The sequence below is a fragment of the Primulina eburnea genome, chromosome 10 (assembly GCF_022965805.1).
Source record: "Primulina eburnea isolate SZY01 chromosome 10, ASM2296580v1, whole genome shotgun sequence".
Taxonomy (NCBI): Eukaryota; Viridiplantae; Streptophyta; class Magnoliopsida; order Lamiales; family Gesneriaceae; genus Primulina; species Primulina eburnea.
In genome coordinates, this window is record NC_133110.1 from 27,089,119 (window position 1) to 27,106,284 (window position 17,166).

Sequence of the window (17,166 nt, forward strand, 5' to 3'; positions counted from 1 at the left end):
GCTAATGTTCAGCAGCCTAATATGGCTACTACAGATGAGAGAAATTTGATCTCATTAAAGAATTCGCAGATGATCCAACTGCATATGACATTCATTATTATAATAATGCTATATTTGCCTTAAAGGGATCAAAAGAGGAATTAAAATATCCTTATCTAATTTCAGGATGTCTTCATTGCTGTCCTGTTGACAAAGATCTAAAAGGTCTATCTCCAATTCATATAGCTCAAAGCTATTTAATTAAAGATTTACAACCCATATTGGGAAGAAAAACTCGTGATTATTTTGAAACTATTCTAGTCGAAACTGGCTCAGTTGAAATCCAACATATGGATCGCAATCGCGATTTTGCATTCTCTAAAATGATTATAAAGAAAATTATCCCAGCGGCTAATTGGGGTTTACCTCTCGGACAAGCCAGACAATTAAACACTTTTCAGGCAATGCCAAATATGTTTAATTATCATGATTATATCATGGCATGGGATACAATTCTTATTTATGAGAATTCTCAAAGAAAACATTCATGGTGGATTAAATTCCAATTAGATGATATTCATCAATTTATCCCTACCTGGTTCAAAACTTTTTTCTTCTCATGGGGGTAATGCCCTCTATTTTCCCTAGAAATGTTAAAAACATATGGATTAAGTTTCAGCAAGCCAATCCACAATTTGACAGGAATGACCGCAATAATTCAATTCTCCATTAATTATAATGTTCCCTGGATTATAAGATGGGAGTATGGATTACAGGATTTGCCAAAAGAAAAATTTGAAATCAAATTTGCCCCTACCATTTTGATCAGAAAAATATTAATAAAATGGTGGGGAAAAGAAGACTTCTTTGGAGAAGGTAAAGCCTATGATCGACAAGGGGTAATAGCTCTTGGACCTGCCTAGAGAAACTATGAAAAACATGAATCATGATACCCCAACTCAAACCACTTTACTTAAAGAACTTTTCCAACATTTGGACAAAGATACCATTACTTCTATGTTTTCAGAAGTATTTGGTGAAAAATCAAATATATCTACACAAGCATCTACCTCTTCAAAAGGAAAAGATAAAATGGAAGATGATACTACTATGGCAGAAAATGATGATCAAAATCAAGATGCACAGGATCCCTATGATGATGATGGTGATATTTTCGCATTACTTAATGCATGATTCAGAAGATGCAAGTTGGATGCCACCACCGATTGAGCTGGATGCTACTACCGACTAAAAGTCTCTTGTCATATGTGTGTATTATTGAGTTTGTAATTTTTATATTTTATTGAGTACGTGTCTTAATTGTATTGGTTTAAGTATTTCGATAGTGGATGTACTGTTTGCTTTTGGAGTCTATAAGAGTAGAGGTTTTCCTTTGTAATAGACACACCGAAAAACAACTACTCTCTTTCTGAATAAAAGGTTTAATATTTCGAAGATTTCTCTCAAGCTTTGCTTTTTCAAACTTCTGCAAGATCATGTAAGTTTTAGTTTATGTCTTATAATTATATTTATGATCCACCCTTCGATTATATTATGCCATCTGCAAATTATTTGAAAATCTTAAAAAAGAAAATTAAATTAATCAATAATCAAATTAAAGATCTTGAAGATCGTTTAAAAGATCCAGAGATCAATCCTGTTTATAAACAGTGGTTTGTTTATCCACATTTGGAAAGATCCAAGATTACCTTAAAGGCATTTGAGAAGCAGAGCTCACAGCTTGCTGCTTAAATTTGAATATTTGAAGATTAAAGATTAAATCTTTACTTGTGATTTATTTGAGATTAAATCTATATTCTCTGTGTAAGTTCTCTCTGTAAGTGGTATCAGAGCCATTGTAATTGAAGAAATTCTTCAGAAATTAATAAAAGTTATTCTTCTATTACGATCTTATTCTTTTATTCTGTAAGGAAGAATGTAGTTATACCCGGGAGAAATCCTTAAGTCGGGTTCCATAAGGCATGTAAAGCCAAAAGGTAAGGCATGGTAAAGCCTTGACAGTATCTACCATATTCTTGAATGGATAAATTAATACGATCTTTTACGAAGAATAAATCTTCAAATAGTAATACTAAGAACAGAGAATTAATTATTTCTGAAAATTTCGAGAAAAATATTCAAAACTTGAAAATACCAGCATCTTCTAATATGAAGATCTATAGATCTAATGGATTTAATTTTAAATCCAGACTATATTATTAAAACAATTGAAGAAGCGATTCCTTTAAAAGGAGGATACGACTCATTTAGTTTATTATCTCAAAAACTTGTTAATATTCACAAGCAAAATTACAAATTTATGCATTTGGGAATGATACAAGTAGGTTTAAAACCTCTTACCAGATTAGGCCTAAATACTTCAGCTTTAATTTTGGTAAGAGACCAAAGGCATAATAAATTCGAGGATTCCTTATTAGGAATAGTAGAGTCCTCATTATGTGAAGGAGCAATACATTTTAGTTGTTTTCCTAATTTTCCAATTTCTCTTTCTGATCCAAATATCATGAAAGCCCTCACCTTAAATATAAAAACTGAAGGTTTTGATATGATAGATGGAACAGAAAATGTTGTTCTATTATATAGAATTTGTTACAAGGTCATGAATTCAACGATATCTAATTTTAGAATCAATACTAATCAAATTAGTTCAAAAAGAGGAGAAACTACTCTTTTCATAACTGATATTACTAAAAGCAATATTATGATTCCTAAAACAATTAATTGGAGTCAAGTTACTTTGCCAGAAATCTGGAAAATGGAAAGTATAGCCCCTTCTCTAAAAGAAGAATCTAGAAAACTAGAAAGTATAGTTCAATATGTTGATGGAGATGTTGAAATAAAATTCTCATCTCAAAGACATCTACGAATTAAACTTCCTGAAGAAAGTAGAAATTCTACTTCTTCTATATCTGATTTTGAAAAAATTAGTATATCTGGTCTTCAAAAGACTAATGATAATGTATCTCATCCAGAATATAAAGTGGATATTCCCGAATCTAGTACTTCACGATTTCAACGAAGTTATTCTATTAATAATAGAAAATCAGATTCCCCTACTTTTTCTGATATGGGATATAATGTTATGGTTATTAATAATAACTCTATTCAAAAAAGTTTAGATAAGATTAAAAATGTTAATAAGAAAAAATGGTTTTTAAGTTGTTTAAATTCTAGACAACAAACATTATATGTTTCAAGATATTTAGAATGGATTGAAGAAACTAAATTAAATTTAGATTTTTTCAAATGGATGGAAAATTTATATTTTCCAGCAAGAAATAAAATATTTCGAAATTTTAAAGATGAGTTTTTTATAAATACTCTTGAATCAACATATAAATTATATGTTCATGAAACTGGAGAAGAATCTTTTGAGATTCATCCTCCTTTTACTACTTTACAAATTAAAAAAGGTAATAAAGAAATTTATGCTACCCCTATAAAATCAGAAATAGGGCATGGTAATTTTGACCATATTATTCAATAGAATAATTTTACCAATCTTACTTTACATTCTATAAGAAATCAGACTACTAGAATTGAAGAAATTTTATCAAAGTCTAAACCAGGAATTTCTAGTGGGGAAAGTTCAAAAACTTTGATGATAAAACCTCGTCCTAATCTTAAAAAAAAAAATTCTTTTAAGTTCTAAAAAGGATGATGATTTTATGGAAGGTCTAATAGATCGATTACAAAAAATCAATATTAAAGAAAAAGGTTCTATTTCGGTAATTAACAAATCTGAACAACTAGATAATATTTCTAGTTCGTCAGAAGATGAAATGCAGATTAATAAAATGCATAAAGTATCAATTGTAAAACCTTTTTATAAAAAGGCAACACCTGTTGATCTTCAAATTGAAGAGAAAAAAGATTATGTTCAGTTTAATGGAGAAGCTATTACTGAATGGAATATAGATGGAAAATCTGAACATCAGATTAAAACTATTATTAAACAAATGTTAATATATTCTTCTGCAGCAAAGATAAAAGGTAATAATGATAGGCAAATTGCTCAATCCATTATTACTGGTTTCACAGGCCAACTTCAAGGTTGGTGGGATTTTTATCTTTCTAAAGAAGCAAAGAATAAAATTCTAAACTCTTCTATAGTTGATCTTAATGGACGAGAAGAGTCAGATGCTGTAAATACACTTATTTATACAATTTTATCTAATTTTATTGGAGCAAATGAACTCCAATTAGATAGATCTCAAGAACAATTAATGAATCTGAGATGCCCAACATTATCTGAATTCAGATGGTATAAAGATGTTTTTATGACCAAAGTCTTAACCAGAAATGATTGCATGCAAATTTCTGAAAAGAAAAATTTATATCCGGACTTACGGTACTTTTTGCAGAAAGAGTAAAAAATAGATTAAAATCTAAATCTCCAACAAATTCTATAGATTGGAATATTCTTACTTATGGAGATTTATCTGCAGAAATAACTGCAGAAGGAATTAATCTTTGTAATGATATCAAGTTAAAAAGACCACTTGATATGCGAAAAGAAGAAAATAGAAATATTATTGGTGATTTTTGTGAGCAAATAGGCTTTCAACCAATACAATATCCTAAAAGGGATAAGAAAAAGAAACGATTTCCTTTTAAAAGAAAGAAACATTACTTAAAAGATAAAGAAAAATCTAAAAGATATTCTAAGAAAAGGTTTAAAAAACCTATAAAAAATGATTCTAAAGTTCCAGTATGCTGGAAATGTTGAAAAATTGGACATAAAGCTAATAAGTGTTATGTCAAGAAAAAGATTAATAATCTCAATATAAACAATGATTTAAAAGAATCATTGATAAACATTCTTCTAAATAAAGAAGAAGATTCAAAACAAAAAGATTTCTATATTAATATTATTGATGAATTATCAGAATATTCTAATAGCAGTTCAGATAATGATTCTGATAATGAAATAACAGAAAATAAAATATGTGATCCAAATTGTGATTGTGACACCTGTCTCATAAATTTTATGGGATTAGAAATAAATGTTATATCAAATGAAGAAACTTTCATTTTAGATCTCATAGATCAAATTAACGATCCTATAGAAAAAAGAAAAGCTATAGAACATTATTTAAATATGGCAAATCATAAGCCTCCTAAACTTGTACAAAATACAGTACAAGAACATGAATTATATTCTTACAATAAAATATTAGAAAAGGCTAAACAAAAAGAAAGAGAGCCTACTATTTCTGAATTAAAAGGAGAAATAGATCAGATAAAATCTGAAATAAAATATTTAAAAGAAAGAGTAAATACTCTTAGTATCAATAATAACACTTGGGAAAAAGATTCGACTTCTGATGAAGAAGAAGAAAATATTTTACCAAAAAATGATAATGATCATGAAATAAATCAAATGGTATGGATCAATAAAATTGATCAGATTATTTCCCAAAAATGGTACTCAAAAGTAACATTAATTATTAATAAAAAATTTAAAATTACTATTGAAGCATTATTAGATACGGGAGCTGATGTAAATTGTATCAGTGAAGGAATTGTTCTTTCCAAATATTATAAAAAGACTACTCAATTTATAACAGCTGCTAATAAGCAACCTCTTATAGTTAATTACAAATTGTCTGATGTGGCAATATGTAATTCTGGAGTTTGTTTAAATACAACTTTTATTCTCATTAAAAATATATCTACTCCTGTGATTTTAGGAACTCCATTTTTCCAAATGTTGTTTCCTATTAATAAAATTAATGAAAAGGGTTTATATACCAACATTAAAGATAATGATTTATTTTTTCCATTCAAAACAATACCAGTTTTAAAATCTATTAATATTTTACAAAAAATAGTGTGTAATAAAGAAAATTTTATTACTTCATTAAAAGATGAAATTCATTTTAAAAATATTAAAGAAAAATTAAATTTTGAAAAAATTCAAGAAAAAATAAAAATTATTTCTGAAAATATATCCAAAGAGATATGTGCTGATGTTCCTAATGCCTTTTGGAATAGGAAAAAACATCAGGTCAGTCTTCCTTATACACATGATTTTAATGAGGATAAAATTCCTACAAAAGCAAGGCCTATAGCTATGGGGCCTAGACTTTTAAATTATTGCAAAGAAGAAATTGATAGTCTTCTTAAAAAAGAGTTAATCAGACCAAGTAATAGTCCTTGGAGTTGTCCAGCTTTCTATGTTGAAAATGCAGCCGAAATTGAAAGAGGAGCTCCAAGACTTGTTATCAATTATAAACCGCTTAATAAAGCATTAAAATGGATAAAGCATCCATTACCAAATAAAAGAGATTTACTAAATAGATTATTTAAAGGAAAAGTTTTCTCTTCTTTTGATTTAAAATCGGGATTTTATCAAATTCTTCTAAAAGAAGAAGATAAATATAAAACAGCTTTTACTGTACCATTTGGCCATTACGAATGGAATGTAATGCCATTTGGATTAAAAAATGCTTCAATGGAATTCCAAAATATAATGAATGAAATTTATAATTCATATATAGACTATATTATTGTCTATATAGATGATGTCCTTATATATTCTGATAATATTGATCAGCATTTTAAACATTTAAATATATTTATTCAAGTTACTAAAAGAGCTGGTTTGGCAGTAAATCAGAAAAAAGTAAAACTTTTTCAAACTAAGATAAAATTCTTAGGACATTATATTGAAAATGGAATAATAATTCCTATTGAAAGAGCAATTGTTTTTGCTGATAAATTTCCTGATAAAATCACTGATGTAAATCAATTACAAAGATTTCTTGGAAGTCTTAATTATATAGGAGATTTTTATAAAGATCTCGCTCAAGATTGTAAATTATTATTTCAAAGGTTGAAGAAAAATCCTCAACCATGGACTGATAGTCATACTTTAGCAATACAAAAAATAAAAGAAAGAGTTAAAGAACTCCCTTGTTTATCTATTGCTAATCCAGAAGCATTCAAAATAGTTGAAACAGACGCCTCTGATATTGGATATGGAGGAATACTTAAACAAAAATTAGATAATACATCTAAAGAAATTCTTGTAAGATATACTTCTGGAACTTGGAATAATACTCAAAAGAATTATTCTACAATAAAGAAAGAAATTCTTTCAATGGTTAAATGTATTACAAAATTTGAAAGTGATCTTTTAAATAAGAAATTTTTATTAAGAGTTGATTGCAAATCTGCTAAAGATATCCTTTTAAAAGATGTTAAAGTAATAGCATCTAAACAAATATTTGCTAGATGGCAAGCTATATTAGCATGTTTTGATTTTGATATTGAACATATCTCTGGAAAATCTAATTCTTTACCAGATTTTTTAACTAGAGAATGTTTGCAGGGAGCAACCTTGGAAAACGGTTCTAAAGAGACCAGCAACAGGAAAAAAGCCTATGAATAAGCCACCTTTTAAAAGAGGTGCTAATGTTCAGCAGCCTAATATGGCTACTACAGATGAAGAGAAATTTGATCCCATTAAAGAATTCGCAGATGATCCAACTGCATATGACATTCATTATTATAATAATGCTATATTTGCCTTAAAGGGATCAAAAGAGGAATTAAAATATCCTTATCTAATTTCAGGATGTCTTCATTGCTGTCCTGTTGACAAAGATCTAAAAGGTCTATCTCCAATTCATATAGCTCAAAGCTATTTAATTAAAGATTTACAACCCATATTGGGAAGAAAAACTCGTGATTATTTTGAAACTATTCTAATCGAAACTGGCTCAGTTGAAATCCAACATATGGATCGCAATCGCGATTTTGCATTCTCTAAAATGATTATAAAGAAAATTATCCCAGCGGCTAATTGGGGTTTACCTCTCGGACAAGCCAGACAATTAAACACTTTTCAGGCAATGCCAAATATGTTTAATTATCATGATTATATCATGGCATGGGATACAATTCTTATTTATGAGAATTCTCAAAGAAAACATTCATGGTGGATTAAATTCCAATTGACAGTATCTACCATATTCTTGAATGGATAAATTAATACGATCTTTTACGAAGAATAAATCTTCAAATAGTAATACTAAGAACAGAGAATTAATTATTTCTGAAAATTTCGAGAAAAATATTCAAAACAGGAAAATACCAGCATCTTCTAATATGAAGATCTATAGATCTAATGGATTTAATTTTAAATCCGACTATATTATTAAAACAATTGAAGAAGCGATTTCTTTAAAAGGAGGATACGACTCATTTAGTTTATTATCTCAAAAACTTGTTAATATTCACAAGCAAAATTACAAATTTATGCATTTGGGAATGATACAAGTAGGTTTAAAACCTCTTACCAGATTAGGCCTAAATACTTCAGCTTTAATTTTGGTAAGAGACCAAAGGCATAATAAATTCGAGGATTCCTTATTAGGAATAGTAGAGTCCTCATTATGTGAAGGAGCAATACATTTTAGTTGTTTTCCTAATTTTCCAATTTCTCTTTCTGATCCAAATATCATGAAAGCCCTCACCTTAAATATAAAAACTGAAGGTTTTGATATGATAGATGGAACAGAAAATGTTGTTCTATTATATAGAATTTGTTACAAGGTCATGAATTCAACGATATCTAATTTTAGAATCAATACTAATCAAATTAGTTCAAAAAGAGGAGAAACTACTCTTTTCATAACTGATATTACTAAAAGCAATATTATGATTCCTAAAACAATTAATTGGAGTCAAGTTACTTTGCCAGAAATCTGGAAAATGGAAAGTATAGCCCCTTCTCTAAAAGAAGAATCTAGAAAACTAGAAAGTATAGTTCAATATGTTGATGGAGATGTTGAAATAAAATTCTCATCTCAAAGACATCTACGAATTAAACTTCCTAAAGAAAGTAGAAATTCTACTTCTTCTATATCTGATTTTGAAAAAATTAGTATATCTGGTCTTCAAAAGACTAATAATAATGTATCTCATCCAGAATATAAAGTGGATATTCCCGAATCTAGTGTTTCACGATTTCAACGAAGTTATTCTGTTAATAATAGAAAATCAGATTCCCCTACTTTTTCTGATATGAGATATAATGTTATGGTTATTAATAATAACTCTATTCAAAAAAGTTTAGATAAGATTAAAAATGTTAATAAGAAAAAATGGTTTTTAAGTTGTTTAAATTCTAGACAACAAACATTATATGTTTCAAGATATTTAGAATGGATTGAAGAAACTAATTAAATTTAGATTTTTTCAAATGGATGGAAAATTTATATTTTCCAGCAAGAAATAAAATATTTCCAAATTTTACAGATGAGTTTTTTATAAATACTCTTGAATCAACATATAAATTATATGTTCATGAAACTGGAGAAGAATCTTTTGAGATTCATCCTCCTTTTACTACTTTACAAATTAAAAAAGGTAATAAAGAAATTTATGCTACCTCTATAAAATCAGAAATAGGGCATGGTAATTTTGACCATATTATTCAACAGAATAATTTTACCAATCTTACTTTACATTCTATAAGAAATCAGACTACTAGAATTGAAGAAATTTTATCAAAGTCTAAACCAAGAATTTCTAGTGGGGAAAGTTCAAAAACTTTGATGATAAAACCTCCTCCTAATCTTAAAAAAGAAAATTTTCTTTAAGTTCTAAAAAGGATGATGATTTTATGGAAGGTCTAATAGATCGATTACAAAAAATCAATATTAAAGAAAAAGGTTCTATTTCGGTAATTAACAAATCTGAACAACTAGATAATATTTCTAGTTCGTCAGAAGATGAAATGCAGATTAATAAAATGCATAAAGTATCAATTGTAAAACCTTTTTATAAAAAGACAACACCTGTTGATCTTCAAATTGAAGAGAAAAAAGATTATGTTCAGTTTAATGGAGAAGCTATTACTGAATGGAATATAGATGGAAAATCTGAATATCAGATTAAAACTATTATTAAACAAATGTTAATATATTCTTCTGCAGCAAAGATAAAAGGTAATAATGATAGGCAAATTGCTCAAGCCATTATTCCTGGTTTCACAGGCCAACTTCAAGGTTGGTGGGATTTTTATCTTTCTAAAGAAGCAAAGAATAAAATTCTAAACTCTTCTATAGTTGATCTTAATGGACGAGAAGAGTCAGATGCTGTAAATACACTTATTTATACAATTTTATCTAATTTTATTGGAGCAAATGAACTCCAATTAGATAGATCTCAAGAACAATTAATGAATCTGAGATGCCCAACATTATCTGAATTCAGATGGTATAAAGATGTTTTTATGACCAAAGTCTTAACCAGAAATGATTGCAATGCAAATTTCTGGAAAGAAAAATTTATATCCGGACTTCCGGTACTGTAGTATCCCGATGCCTAATTTGAGTTAATTATTGGATTAATTATATTTCGGTGGGATCGGAAGGACCAAACAGATTTCGGATCGTCCGAAGCGGGTTCGGATCGTCCGAAGAGGGTTCGAATCGTCCGAAGACAGGTGGCTGGACACGTGGAAGACATGCAGAGTTCGGATCGTCCGATCAGGGTTCGGATCGTCCGAAGACAGGTGTCTGGACACGTGGAAGACATGCAGGGTTCGGATCGTCCGATAAGGGTTCGGAAGGTCCGAAGTGTACAGTGGATCGGATCGTCCGAAGTGGATCGGATCGTCCGATCGTTGTCTATAAATAGAGGCGCGAGGCTTCATTTGTTACTCGTCAATTCCGAGTGTTCCAGAGCGTTTTAGTCATTTCTGATGGGTTTCTAGTCTTTTCCCGAGGTTTAGGCACTAGCGGGGAGCTACTGGTTTTGTAGCGGAGCTGTGCTCTAGTTGGGAGCTAGCGGCATCAGTGGGCTGACTACGGACGCAGACTTGATTCTAGGACTGATTGCTAGGATCTACTGGTTTGAGGTACGAAAGTACTATCCGAGATAGCAGGATTGAGTATGCTTTACTATGTGTTGCATGTTTATATGTTGCATTATTATCTGTCATATGATGCATGGTTTATTATGCGGCATTTGCATAATCATGTTGAGCCTGACTATTTTTGAGATAGCCTGTTGAGAGGGTGCTCAGCCCTCGTTTGTTGTGGATGGTTGGACCCCGTTGGCCGACGGTGGTCAGGTCACCGGTATATCCACAGGTTTATTTTGGTATGGGAGCCACCTCCTGGTGCGACGGCGCAGAGTGCTACATACCTTGACGTCATTTACCTGAGCAGTATTTCGATATACCCAGATCCTGGTATCCAGTACATTTTGCATACATGCATGTCATAGTCTTGTATACTCATGCTTTCGGTGCTGAGCGTTTTATGCTCACGTCCTCGGTTTATCTCTGTTTTGGACACCCTATTCGATGGGGCAGGTCTCAGGTTGGACGGTCCAGGAGGGAGTGGACAGGGAGCTGGCAGAGGTTGACCTGTAGTTGTTGGTATTTGTTCTTGGTATTTAGTTCGATCTGGTTGTTTAAGTATTTTGTACTTACAGGTTCGATTGGGTTGTATTACTGTTTTTCCGCTGTTTACCTGATTCAGTTTTAAATGTTAATTTTGCATGCTTAAGTTCTGATTAGTAGGTGATTCTGGAACGGGTCACTACATTTATGGTATCAGAGCATGCATTAAGATTTTGGGATTTAGAACTGTTCTTTTGGGTTTAATCTCTGGTAACTTTTGTAGCTAAGAGATGTCTGGTTTTGACGACGATGCTAGTAGTCATGGCAGCGTTGGACGCTGGGGAGACCGCGACGATCGGGAGCGTCGTCGAGAGCATCGAGAACGTCGTCAACACCGTCGTGATGAGCCTCGGAGTTTTAGTATGCATCGGTTCTTCTTGCAGATGGGGCCAAAACCTCTTTCAGGCGGTGAGACCCCGGATGTTGCGGAGAACTGGCTTGAGAGGATGGAGAGCTGCTTCAAGACTTTTCAGTGCTCGGCGGAGCAGCAGATTGATACCCTTGATTTCTTGCTGGAGGGTGGTGCGCGCAAGTGGTGGAGGTCTACCTCTGCACCGATAGTTCAGCGACAGGGTCGAGTTCTTTGGGCCGATTTCCGAGCCGCTTTCATGCTGCTTTACTTTCCGCCAGCTCTTCTGCAGACCAAGACGATTGAGTTGATCAATCTGAAGCAGGGAAGTTTGTCTGTGGATGAGTATCAGCAGAAGTTCTTTGAGTTGCTTCCGTATGTTCCGCATGTCAGTGACAATGCTAGTGCCAAGTATAACCATTTTCTTCAGGGCCTCAATCAGGAGATTTATGATCGGGTTGTTGTCTGCGATGATCCGACATCGTATGAGGGCCTTGTGAATCGTTGTCGCCAGGCTGAGGGCAGTTTGCTTAGAGGTCGAGCCATGCAGTCTGCTCGTCCTACTAGTTCTTTGGGTCCCCGCGCCCAAGCATTCAAGAAGGCTGGATCTACTTCTTCTTCCTCTGGATCTGGAAGAATTTACCATTTTGGGAAGAAGAAGGGCCCGTGTCAGCATTGCGGGAAGGATCATCCGACGGAGCGTTGTCGCAAGGTTGCGGGTGCTTGTTACAAGTGCGGTGAGATGGGCCACATGAAGAGAGATTGTCCACAGACGGGCGGAGGATCAGGATCTGGTTCTCAGGCTTCAATTCATCAGAGGCCACAGCAGGGACAGTCTACTCAGGGTTCTAACCTCCGACCGCGTACTCAAGGGCAGGTCTTTGCTCTTAACCAGGATCAGGCGGCTGAGGAGAACGAGAGAGTTATCGCAGGTGTGTTTTTATTATGTGGATTACCTGCTTACGTTCTCATTGACACTGGTGCATCTCATTCATTCATATCTGCGAGATTTGCTAAGCGTCATAAGTTACCTTTCACTTCTTTGGACGTTATGGTATCTGTTTCCACGCCGATGGGTCATTCGGTGCTAGCTAAACGTCTAGTTTTGGGTTGTCCTCTAGAGTTTGAGGGTAATGTTTTAACTGCTAATTTGATGATTCTTGTGATGGAGGATTTTGATTGCATTCTGGGAATAGATGTGCTGACTGTGTTTAGAGCTACTGTGGACTGTTATCAGAAGTTTGTGCAGTTTCGTCCAGTTGAGGGCGACAGTTGGTTTTTCTATGGAGAGGGAGCGCGACCCCGATGCCTGTGGTTTCTGCTCTGAAAGCCTGTCGTGCTTTAGAGTCGGGCGGGGAAGGCTACCTTATCTATGCTATTGATTCGTCCGCAGATAGTGTCGGTATCAGTGACATTCCAGTGGTTTGCGATTTTCCGGATGTTTTTCCCGAGGAGATTCCTGGTTTTCCTCCCGTTCGGGAAGTGGATTTCGGCATTGATTTAGTGCCAGGCACGACACCAATCTCTAGAGCTCCTTATCGTTTAGCTCCATCGGAGATGCAAGAATTGAAACAGCAGTTGCAGGATCTTCTTGACAAGGGGTATATTCGACCCAGTGTGTCCCCGTGGGGAGCACCAGTTCTTTTTGTCAAAAAGAAGGATGGTTCTATGCGGCTCTGCATAGATTATCGGCAGTTGAATCGTGCGACGATAAAGAATAAGTATCCGTTGCCACTGATTGATGATTTATTTGATCAACTGCAAGGTACCTCTGTGTATTCCAAGATTGATTTAAGGTCTGGTTATCATCAGCTTCGGGTTCATCAGGGAGATATATCGAAGACTGCATTCAGGACCCGGTATGGGCATTATGAGTTTCTGGTTATGCCTTTTGGGGTGACGAATGCACCAGCAGTTTTTATGGATCTGATGAATCGGGTTTTTCGGGAATTCTTGGTTAAGTTTGTTGTGGTGTTTATAGATGATATCTTAATCTATTCGCATGATCAGCAAGAACACGCACAACACTTAAGGATTATTTTACAGACACTTCGCGAGAATCAGCTTTATGCGAAGTTGAGTAAATGTGAGTTTTGGATTGACAGAGTTGTATTCCTTGGTCATGTCATTTCTAGCAAGGGAGTTTCAGTTGACCCAAGTAAGGTGGAAGCGGTATTGAACTGGTCGCGTCCGACGACAGTAGCCGAGATCCGCAGTTTTCTGGGATTGGCTGGGTATTATCGCCGTTTCATTGTCAACTTCTCTCAGATTGCTAAGCCACTCACTCAGCTCACTCGGAAAGATGTTTCATTTGAGTGGACATCAGAGTGCGAAGAGAGTTTCTTGGAACTTCGCAGACGTTTGACATCTGCGCCTGTTTTGGCTTTACCGTCTGGATCTGGTGGTTTCAGTGTTTACACCGATGCCTCTTTACAGGGACTAGGGTGTGTTCTGATGCAGAATGAGCATGTGATTGCTTATGCGTCGAGACAGTTAAAGCCTCATGAGGAAAACTATCCTGTTCATGATCTGGAATTAGCAGCGATCGTTTTTGCTTTGAAAATCTGGCGCCATTATCTGTATGGTGAGCGATTTGAGATTTTCACCGATTATAAGAGTTTGAAGTATCTGTTCACTCAGGCTGAGTTGAACATGCGTCAGCGTCGTTGGATGGATGTACTCAAAGATTACGATTGTGAGATCAAGTATCATCCAGGATCTGCGAATCTCACGGCCGATGCTCTTAGTCGCAAGGTGAGGTTATCTGCTCTTCAGACTTGTGCTGTATCTGGAATTATTCAGGATTTCTGTTCGATGGGATTCAATTGTAAGCATCGGAAGGGAACAGAGAGTATCCGTATAGCTACTATTTTGTCCGAGCCAGTTTTGTATTCTCGGATTAGAGATGCTCAGATGTCTGATTCTAAGATTCAGAAATTAGCTCGGTTGGCTGATGGAGATAATACTTCTGGTTTCCACTATCAGTCCGAGGGTCTTTTGTGCTTATCTGGTCGTGTTGTTGTACCGGAAGATGACACTTTGAGGGAGGAGATTTTGTCCCAGGCTCATCGTAGCAAGTTGAGTGTTCATCCAGGGAGCAACAAGATGTATAAGGATTTGAGGACTCGATTTTGGTGGAAAGGTATGAAACGTAATGTTTATCAGTATGTCTCCAAGTGCCTTGTCTGTCAGCAGGTGAAGGCTGAGTATCGACGACCTGGAGGTTTGTTGCAGAATCTTCCTATTCCGGAGTGGAAGTGGGAGCATATCACGATGGACTTCGTGACTCACTTGCCTATGTCTGTGGGGAATAGAGATGCTATCTGGGTGGTAGTGGATCGGCTTACTAAGTCTGCCCATTTTCTTCCGTATAACAGAGATTTCACTTTCGATCGGATGGCACGGTTGTACATTCAGGAGATTGTACGGTTTCATGGTGTGCCCGTGAGTATCGTTAGTGACAGAGATCCTCGATTTACATCTAGATTTTGGGGCAGCTTTCAGCAAGCTTTGGGCACTACCTTGAGTTTGAGTACTGCATATCACCCAGAGACTGACGGTCAGTCAGAGAGGACTATTCGTACTCTTGAGGATATGTTGAGATCTTGTGTGATGGATTTCGGGCCAGCTTGGAAGGATCATCTGCCGCTGATAGAGTTTGCATACAACAACAGTTTTCATAGGAGTATTGGTATGTCTCCGTTTGAAGCATTGTATGGTCGACGTTGTCGTACTCCTCTGTTCTGGGAAGAAGTCGGAGAACGACAGGTCGAGGGTCCAGAATTGATTCAGCAGGCCATGGACAAAGTTCTTGTGATCAAACAGCGGATTAAGACTGCTCAGGATCGACAAGCGAGTTATGCGAACTCCAAGCGCAGACCTCTTCATTTTGATGCATGCGAGAAAGTGTTTCTCAAGGTATCACCTTTTCGGAGGATTCTGAGATTTGGACTCAAGGGTAAGCTATCTCCGAGATTCATTGGTCCTTTTGAGATCTTAGAATGTGTGGGAGATTTGGCCTACAGATTAGCTTTGCCACCGTATCTGTCTAGTGTTCACAATGTGTTTCATGTGTCCTTGTTGAGACGATACGTAGCGGATGAGTCTCATGTTTTGCATCCGACAGAAGTTCAGCTGAATCCGGATTTGTCTTTTGTGGAAAGACCGGTTTCGATCTTAGACCGGAAGGATAAGGTACTGCGGAATAAGACTATTCCTCTTGTCTTAGTGCAGTGGCAGCGCCGAGGTACTGAAGAAGCTACTTGGGAACTAGAGAGTCGCATGCGGTCAGAGCATCCAGAGTTGTTCTAGTTGTAGTATTTTCAGTAATGATTGTAATTTCAGTTGTACTTTCAGTTGTAATTCATTCTTAAGTTGAATGTATTGTTGTTCAGAATTGTCATTCTTCAGACTCGATTTCGCGGACGAAATCCTTTTTAGGGGGGGAGAATGTAGTATCCCGATGCCTAATTTGAGTTAATTATTGGATTAATTATATTTCGGTGGGATCGGAAGGACCGAACAGAGTTCGGATCGTCCGAAGCGGGTTCGGATCGTCCGAAGAGGGTTCGAATCGTCCGAAGACAGGTGGCTGGACACGTGGAAGACATGCAGAGTTCGGATCGTCCGATCAGGGTTCGGATCGTCCGAAGACAGGTGTCTGGACACGTGGAAGACATGCAGGGTTCGGATCGTCCGATAAGGGTTCGGAAGGTCCGAAGTGTACAGTGGATCGGATCGTCCGAAGTGGATCGGATCGTCCGATCGTTGTCTATAAATAGAGGCGCGAGGCTTCATTTGTTACTCGCCAATTCCGAGTGTTCCAGAGCGTTTTAGTCATTTCTGATGGGTTTCTAGTCTTTTCCCGAGGTTTAGGCACTAGCGGGGAGCTACTGGTTTTGTAGCGGAGCTGTGCTCTAGTTGGGAGCTAGCGGCATCAGTGGGCTGACTACGGACGCAGACTTGATTCTAGGACTGATTGCTAGGATCTACTGGTTTGAGGTACGAAAGTACTATCCGAGATAGCAGGATTGAGTATGCTTTACTATGTGTTGCATGTTTATATGTTACATTATTATCTGTCATATGATGCATGGTTTATTATGCGGCATTTGCATAATCATGTTGAGCCTGACTATTTTTGAGATAGCCTGTTGAGAGGGTGCTCAGCCCTCGTTTGTTGTGGATGGTTGGACCCCGTTGGCCGACGGTGGTCAGGTCACCGGTATATCCACAGGTTTATTTTGGTATGGGAGCCACCTCCTGGTGCGACGGCACAGAGTGCTACATACCTTGACGTCATTTACCTGAGCAGTATTTCGATATACCCAGATCCTGGTATCCAGTACATTTTGCATACATGCATGTCATAGTCTTGTATACTCATGCTTTCGGT